Source organism: Coregonus clupeaformis, chromosome 19 (assembly GCF_020615455.1).
Source record: "Coregonus clupeaformis isolate EN_2021a chromosome 19, ASM2061545v1, whole genome shotgun sequence".
In the NCBI taxonomy this organism is placed as follows: domain Eukaryota; kingdom Metazoa; phylum Chordata; class Actinopteri; order Salmoniformes; family Salmonidae; genus Coregonus; species Coregonus clupeaformis.
In genome coordinates, this window is record NC_059210.1 from 38,613,778 (window position 1) to 38,621,324 (window position 7,547).

Consider the following 7,547-nt stretch of genomic DNA (forward strand, 5'->3'; position numbering starts at 1 on the left):
GCATTTTCATCTACAAATACCTCCCAGACTGTTTTACCTAAACCCTTCAATTGATTCGTCCAGGTTAATTCTGAAATCCATCTATGTAACACAAGACACTGGGATAACCTTCACCCTCCCGACTGCCGCACCTCACGTAGTCAAATCAGATACAGGAGGTACCATACTCTGGAATTCTTATCTTCACATTGCCAAAACCTCATCATCCCTCAATAACTTCAAGCGAAGACTGGGGGTCAGCCTGACTACTCCGTAATCTCCTCCATATAGCCCAACTCACTCACACACACGTTTAAACAAAACATATACTTTTTTTTTTGTGTGTGATTGCTTATCGGTTCATTTGTACATTTATGATTAGTGTGTGTGTTATGTTTTAACAAACCTTTTTATTTATTTTTGTACTTATGTATTGTTTGTATTATTGTGGTGTGGTTTTTATATAAGCCCTTGGGCTTCCAACCACACCTGCACGCTGTTTATTATTTAATTTTTTATCTGTACTGTTTGACTTTTCTTTGATGCAAAAAAAATTAAACCTTAAACCTAAATGACAATCGTTGACCCAGTTTCTCTGTTAGCAAAAGTGCACAGTTGGGTGCCAGACTGATCCCCTGGTCATGAACGGATGCCAGGACCTACCAAAAGGAGCAGAAGATGGGTATCATAACATGTCCAGCAATGTGATTGCAATGGTTTAGCGACCTCCAATAATAATTTCATTCACTGGTCACTTGCTATTTTCAAAGGTTGTCAGGCAAGACCTCAGAGTACCTCACAAGTACACTTGTCACCTCCTTCATTGTTGTATCCCTCGACTCCTATGAAAAGGACACGCCATCATAAGGCCTCTGACACAGACGGCTTCATCAACAACAACAGGTAATGTGTGTTATGTGAAATGTTGTATTAAAAAATACCCAGCTTGATAAGAGTGGGCTAATTCCCCAGCCAAGCAGATACTAGTAGTAATTTTGGTTGTGAAGTGCATTAGCAAAAGGCTTTGTCCTTTCTTTAGAACAAAATGCAATTTACCACTTGTCTGTCTATTATATAACCTTGTCACAGGCCCTCCAGTCAACATCACCTCATAAGATTGTCTGCTGCAGTTGTTAGAGAAATGTCCAGTTTGCTGCCGAACATGCAGCATAGAGAAGACCAGCAAGGGGGCCTTCATCAGCTTCATGTAGACATGCCCTTGCTGTTAGCATTCCTATGAATGGAAGAGTCAGCCACATGTTGGCAAGTATCCGGCCAGCAACCACCACCTGTCAGCGGCAACAGCTTTCACAGGCTCATCATTTGTACAAATACAGAAGGTAAACCACTTCGATACATTTAATATCCCAACTGTGAAACAATTGATGTAAACCAACATTATTTGTTGCCTATTTTCTCATTCTTAGGTGCATATAATGTCCAGGGCATAACCTAGCCTGGAGGAACCAGCCTGATCGCGGTGTTCACCATTCTATTTCACTTCACATTTTATGATTTCTGAAGTAGGGTTGGGCTGATATATGATTAAATTGAATATCGTGATGTTTGACATTGACGATATATTATGATGTGCAAGACTACTCTATTTTGAACTTTACAAATCAAAACTGCAGTTTTATCAGTTAGGCTGTATCAATATATTGAAAATGATGTCTAAATTAATTAGCTAAGCCTTTTCGCCATACTAAGATTATTGAATGAGAATGCGACTAATATTGTAAATAAGTGCAAACATTGCACAGTCTGGAATTATCTAGTCATTAACGGCGCAAAACGATTATCGGATATTTGAGGTCTCCCCAAATATCACCCAACCCTAATCTGAAGTGAAATAGAAAGGTGGACGCAGCGATCAGGTTGGTTCCACCAGGCTAATCATAACCACCATTGATAATGTAATCCGTGTGTGTGTGACCGACCAGTATCTTTGATGAGGGGCCAGGAGTTGATCTACGCTGCTATGCCCATCAATGGGGCTCTGGCAAAGACTTCACCTCTTGCCTGCTCACTAACAGTCGTCGATGGGGAACAGAATTAGGTAGGTTTAGTCTTGACTTGTTCAAACTTCAACATAGTACCTGTTTGTGTCATTACCTATCCAACCTGCCATTGGTAATAGAATAGTGACTATGTGTGTATGTGTTCACAGAAACATGTATGGAGCCAACACATGGAGACTTGCAAGATGAAGGCCAGACTGATAGACGGGCTTGATACTGATTTCTCTGAATGGAGAGAGACCTGGCACTCTGCATAAACATTTTACTAGACAACTTTTTACTCGTATTGCCCTTTTAAAATATTGAATTGAATGGTATCAGTCAATATGGGGAGGGCGAAACCATGTGTATTCTGCAACCGGATCAGGGAACTCCTGTTGTATACTGGACACCATTCACGAAGGTATGATCACTCTGACGTTTGCCAAGGTAGCCCCATTACCACCAGACAAAATGCTGATAGGCACAGTATCTGTATCGGCTGGGAATGACAATGAAAGGTGCACATTGGTATATTAGCAGAACACTGCTTCTATGGTATTATGTAAAGGGTTGTTTATTCTACATTTGAAAGTTATCATCAAAACACTGAATATCTACGTAAATTCAGCAATTGCGTTCTTCTCATATTATTCTGTAGGCTACTGACCTATTCAAAGCTTCCTCCGGCATCTCACCATACATCTGCCTGTTTTGGTTTGTTGTGATTGAGAGGGGGGAAAGGTTCTGACAGATGGGTGTGTCTTGGTGATGGCAAGGACACACCCAAGAAACACCCACATCAAACCACACCCCCAAGCCAACTCACGTTTGGCTTCTGTCTGGGCACTGGAATGTATAGTCCTGTGTGGCTCAGTTGGTATAGCATAGCGCTTGCAATGCCAGGGTTGTGGGTTCGATTTCCACGGGGGACCAGTACGAAAAAGTATGGAAATGTATGCACTCACTACTGTAAATCGCTCTAGATAAGAGCGTCTGCTAACTGACTAAAATGTAAATGTGTAGTGGCCGTTTTACGGTCTCCTGACCAATTCTGCTATTTTGTGATCTTCAACTTTTTTTTGTACATAATGTTTACGCCATCGTTTCCTAAAAAAAAGGAGCTTCTGGACAGTGGTCACTAACCTAGATTTTGATTAAGATTTCTACATCAATGAGTTGGTGGCGCAGGACATACTGCTCACCACGGACCAGGCAATAATCCCTGACACTCGGAATCACAACAAACCAAAACAGGTAGAGGCGATATAGTGGCCGACGTGTGGGTAACCTGATGAAACTACGGCGGCGAGTGAATAAACCGCCTCTACCCTCTGTTCTATTGGCGAATGTACAATCACTGGAGAACAAACTGGACGAGCTCCGTTCGAGACTAACCTATCAACGGGATCTGAAGAACTGTAATATCCTAAGTTTTTCTGAAACTTGGTTGAACAAGGACATGGATAATATTCTAGCTGGTTTTTCTATCCATTGGCAGGACAATGGCAGAATCGGGTAAGCTCAAGGGGGGTGGCGTGTCTCTTTCAGAAACAAAACAGTCTCTAGGTTTTGCTCGCTTGAGTTAGAATGCCTCATGATAAGCTGTACACCATACTATTTACCAACGATTTTCATCTATTTTTCGTAGCTGTCTATTTACCACCACAAGCCGATGCTGCCACTAAGACCACACTCAACGAGCTGTATAGGGCCATAAGCAAACAAGAAAATGCTCACCCAGAGGCGGCACTCCTAGTGGCCGGTGTTTTTAATGCAGAAAAACTGAAATCAGTCATACCTAATTTCTACCATGTCACCTGTGCAACTAGACGCGAAAACTAGATCACCTTTACTCCACACACAGAGATGCATACAAAGCTCTCCCTCGCCATCCATTTGGCAAATCTAACCATAACTCTATCCTCCTGATTCTTGCTTACAAGCAAAAACTCAAACAGGAAGTACCAGTGATGCACTCAATACGGAAGTGGTCCAATGAAGCAGATGCTAAGCTACAGGCCTGTTTCGCTAACATAGACTGGAATATGTTACGGGACTCATCTGATGACATTGTGGAGTTTCCCACATCAGTCACCGGCTTCATTAATATGTGCATCGACAACATCGTCCCCACAGTGACCGTACGTACATATCCCAGCCAGAAGCCATGGATTACAGACAACATCCGCACTGAGCTAAAAGGCTAGCTAGAGCTGCAGCTTTCAAGGAGCGGGACACTAACCCATTCGCTTATAAAGAAATCCCGCTATGCCCTCCGATGAACCTTCAAAGTGTCAATACGGGACTAAGATCGAATCCTACTACACCGGCTCTGACACTCATCAGGTGTGGCAGGACTTGCAAACTATCACGGATTACAAAGGGAAACCCATCAACGAGCTGCCCAGTGACACGAGACTTCCAGATGAGCTAAATTCCTTCTATGATCACTTCGAAGCAAGCAAAATTGAACCATGTCAACACCATCATCCCAGACACCTTGCACCCGGGTGTGCCAACCTGGCCATACTCGTAATCGTATCCGACAATTGATAGTCGGAAGGGATGATACTTGTGCTCTGAAAAAATGTTTTAAAATGCCTAAGTAGATGTTGTCAAAATACCTATCTCCCTGCATGTTTATAGACCAAAAAAGCTGCAGATTAGGAGCAGCGTGCAGAGGGGTGTGTGTGTCCTTAATTTGCAGCTGGCAGACAACTTTGCTGTCATAATGCGTATCGGCAGTTAATATTTGTTTCCTACCCTCGCCTAACTTGTTAGATATTATGCACATTGATAGCTTGCTAGGCTAGCAAACGTCCTCATCATTTGATTTATCACAGTAGCAGGCTAACAAGAGGCAGCAGCGATCTAAAGGATCAGACCGAAATATGCAAGAAGTGATAGGGTGAAAATTTTTAAGCGAAGCAACTGGACAGAGAAATACACCTTCGCTCTATCCAATCAAAGCAGCAGGATCAACGTACAGCCCTCCCTTCTCTTTACAAACAGGCAAACTAGCCAGCTGAGTTAGTTAGACCACTTAGCACTTGATTGAAAGATGCGCGCTGGCACCCGGAAATCTTTTTTTACGAAAGCGGATAATTACTAATAATACTCTGATCATAATCCTCAAGAAAATTGCCCATATCAGTTACAATACTCGTTTTGTCCGACTACTCGGCACTCCCATACCTACTCCAATTTGCATACTAACCCAACAGATCCACAGATGGCGCAATATCTATTGCACAAAAGGAACACCTATGTGAGAATGCTGTTAATTGACTACAGCTCAGCGTTCAACAATAGTGCCCTCCAAGCTCATCACTAAGCTAAGGACCACGGGACTGAACACCTCCCTCTGCAACTGGATCCTTTACTTCCTCACGGGACGCCCCCAGGTAGTGAGGCAACACATCCACCACGCTGACCCTCAACACAGGGGCCCCTCAGGGGTGCGTGCTTAGTCCCCTCCTGTACTCCCTGTTCACCCACGACTGCGTGGCCGCGCACGACTCCAACACCATCATTAAGTTTGCCGACGACACGGCGGTTGTAGGCCTGATCACCGACGACGATAAGACAGCCTATAGGGAGGTGGTCAGAGAGCTGGCAGTGTGGTGCCAGGACAATAACATCTCCCTCAAAGTCAGCAAGACAAAGGAGCTGATCGTGGACTACAGGAAACGGAGGGCCTAGCACGCCCCCATTCACATTGACGGGGCTGTAGTGGAGCGGCTCGAGAGCTTTCAGTTCCTCTGTCCACATCACTAAGGACCTATCATGGTCCACACATCAACACAGCCGTGAAGAGGGCACAACAATGCCTCTTTCCCCTCGGGAGGCTGAAAAGATTTGGCATGGGTCCTCAAAGTTCTACAGCTGCACCATTGAGCATCTTGACTGAATCACCGCTTGGCATCTGAACGCAAGGCGCTACAGATGGTAGTGCGTATGGCCCAGTACATCACTGGGGCCTAACTCCCTGCCATCCAGGACCTCTATACCAGGCGGTGTCAGAGGAAGGCCCTAAAAATTGTCACTCATAAGACTGTTCTCTGCTACCGCACAGCAAGCGGTACCGATGCACCAAGTCTGGAACCAACAGGACCCTGAACAGTTTCTACCCCCAAGCCATAATATTGCTAAATAGTTTGTCCGGCTAGCTATTTGGTTAACTATCTGCATTGACTCGTTTTGCACTCGTCACATACGCTCCTGCTACTGTTTACCATCGGTCACGTCATTCCTAGTTATGTACATATCTACCTCAATTACCTCATCCCCCTGCTCATCCACTCGTACTGGTACCCTTTGTACACTGCTCAAAAAAATAAAGGGAACACTTAATCAACACAATGTAACTCCAAGTCAATCACACTTCTGTGAAATCAAACTGTCCACTTAGGAAGCAACACTGATTGACAATACATTTCACATGCTGTTGTGCAAATGGAATAGACAACAGGTGGAAATTAAAGGCAATTAGCAAGACACCCCCAATAAAGGACTGGTTTTGCAGGTGGTGACCACAGACCACTTCTCAGTTCCTATGCTTCCTGGCTGATGTTTTGGTCACTTTTGAATGCTGGCGGTGCTTTCACTCTAGTGGTAGCATGAGACGGAGTCTACAACCCACACAAGTGGCTCAGGTAGTGCAGCTCATCCAGGATGGCACATCAATGCGAGCTGTGGCAAGAAAGTTTGCTGTGTCTGTCAGCGTAGTGTCCAGAGCATGGAGGCGCTACCAGAAGACAGGCCAGTACATCAGGAGACGTAGGAGGGCAACAACCCAGCAGCAGGACTGCTGCCTCTGCCTTTGTGCAAGGAGGATCAGGAGGAGCACTGCCAGAGCCCTGCAAAATGACCTCCAGCAGGCCACAAATGTGCATGTGTCTGCTCAAACGGTCAGAAACAGACTCCATGAGGGTGGTATGAGGGCTGACGTCCACAGGTGGGGGTTGTGCTTACAGCCCAACACCGTGCAGGATGTTTAGCATTTGCCAGAGAACACCAAGATTGGCAAATTCTCCACTGGCGCCCTGTGCTCTTCACAGATGAAAGCAGGTTCACACTGAGCACGGGACAGACGTGACAGAGTCTGGAGACGCCGTGGAGAATGTTCTGCTGCCTGCAACATCCTCCAGCATGACCGGTTTGGCGGTGGGTCAGTCATGGTGTGGGGTGGCATTTCTTTGGGGGGCCGCACAGCCCTCCATGTGCTCGCCAGAGGTAGCCTGACTGCCATTAGGTACAGAGATGAGATCCTCAGACCCGTTGTGAGACCATATGCTGGTGCGGTTGGCCCTGGGTTCCTCCTAATGCAAGACAATGCTAGACCTCATGTGGCTGGAGTGTGTCAGCAGTTCCTGCAAGAGGAAGGCATTGATGCTATGGACTGGCCCGCCCGTTCCCCAGACCTGAATCCAATTGAGCACATCTGGGACATCATGTCTCGCTCCATCCACCAACGCCACGTTGCACCACAGACTGTCCAGGAGTTGGTGGATGCTTTAGTGCAGGTCTGGGAGGAGATCCCTCAGGAGACCATCCGCCACCTCA

General features: G+C 45.6%; 1 long non-coding RNA gene across 1 annotated transcript; it reads left to right on the plus strand.

Moving 5' to 3' along the window:
* Positions 1–1,070: 1,070 nt before the first annotated feature.
* On the plus strand, positions 1,071–2,189 carry LOC121559026. The gene is made up of 3 exons (XR_005998645.1): positions 1,071–1,319; positions 1,923–2,038; positions 2,150–2,189. It is a non-coding gene; the product is annotated as an uncharacterized LOC121559026 (long non-coding RNA).
* Positions 2,190–7,547: the final 5,358 nt, after the last annotated feature.